This window comes from Mastomys coucha, unplaced genomic scaffold, assembly GCF_008632895.1.
Source record: "Mastomys coucha isolate ucsf_1 unplaced genomic scaffold, UCSF_Mcou_1 pScaffold6, whole genome shotgun sequence".
NCBI lineage: Eukaryota > Metazoa > Chordata > Mammalia > Rodentia > Muridae > Mastomys > Mastomys coucha.
The window spans coordinates 104,663,599-104,664,922 of NW_022196912.1; the positions used below are offsets into that span (position 1 = coordinate 104,663,599).

The 1,324-nt window shown below is 41.8% G+C and overlaps 1 long non-coding RNA gene across 1 annotated transcript in view; it reads right to left on the reverse strand.

Annotated features, from left to right (window-relative positions):
* The window catches only part of LOC116080623, a 9,172-nt gene extending 8,886 nt beyond the window's left edge, over nt 1-286 (reverse strand). Inside the window, exon 1 of the long non-coding RNA XR_004114502.1 lies at nt 227-286. This is a non-coding gene — a long non-coding RNA (uncharacterized LOC116080623). The remainder of the gene's footprint in view (nt 1-226) is intronic.
* Between the last annotated feature and the right edge of the window lie 1,038 nt (nt 287-1,324).

Consider the following 1,324-nt stretch of genomic DNA (forward strand, 5'->3'; position numbering starts at 1 on the left):
TTATTCCAACCACTGTAATGGATGAAGTATTTCACTTGTTTGTCCTTTATGGCAACCTTTACACACTTAGCTTCATAAAGAAGAGGCCCATGAAAGCACAGCACTCGCTCACCCTCCTGGAATTTAGACTTCGGGTCCTGCTTAGGCGCCATTTATAAGTGATTCGCCGCCTCATCCTTCTCCCACCACCCCCGACTACCGCCCCCTACTCTCTACCCCACCCAACTTAGCGTCAGACGCGCCGTCGGGAACAGCCAGCTCTACATCCTCGGCGCCAACATCTTCCTTTTCTAAATAAAGCTGTATTAGTTCTTATTCACTAGCACATTCTATGTCATAGTATTTCACTGATGCAATAGAGAAAAGAATGCTATGGATATTCAACTGAATTTTCCTACCTCACTTAGGAAAAGGCAATGTACACTTGTAGTCTTCAAGGAATGGGGAAAGATCAGTGCAGATCTGAAGTGTCCCTTGCAAGGACATTAAGTTCCATGTGCTCTACTGTGAGGAATTTTTGATTCTTTTGAACAGAAATACATATAATTGAATATATCCTATTTGTATAGGGGTTTATCATTTTGTGTTTAGGACTTTCTCAGATTCTAGTTTAGTCAAATCTTGGGGCTATCCAGTGCTTAGAGAAGAACCATGCATTGACATGAAATAGATCAGTCATGTGATCAAACAATCTCCCCCTTTCATCTTCAGCACTCATGTAATCCAGGGAGATCATTATTTTGTGTTCAGGCTATCTTTTTCCTCTGACCACTTCAAAGTGAAACTATTATTATATCTGAGTGGCGGTTATTATTTCCACAAAACTGATGTGAGAATGCAGGTTGTACCTTTTTAAGTGGCAGAGGAGTTGGCCACCTATAGAATTCTCAACCTGGATTCTGAACTGAAGAAGTCATCTGGCTCTGGGGACTGGTTTTACACTTAAGGAGTTTCACTGGGAAAGAAAGATTTTCTAACAGTAGCAGGCAAAGTGTTCATTCAAACACACTCAACATACATTTGTTGAGTCGCAGCCTGTGAAATGCAGACTCTGAGCCAAGACACTCTCAGGGAACTGTTCTGGAAGAGAAAATATTTTCATAGGAAATCACGATAAGCCCACGGTGATTAGCAAGTTCTTAACGGCTGAGACTCTAAAGAAGTGTGGTTTCCTGCTAAAGTTTTCCATCTGGAAAGTAAAGACTGGAAAAGCCTAAGGAGTGATGGGCATGGCTACTTCCACATGGTACAGTCAGCTCCAAAGACTTAATTAGAAAAAAAGTTTGTTGGAAACATGACCCACCCCACTCTGAAGTGCTCCCAA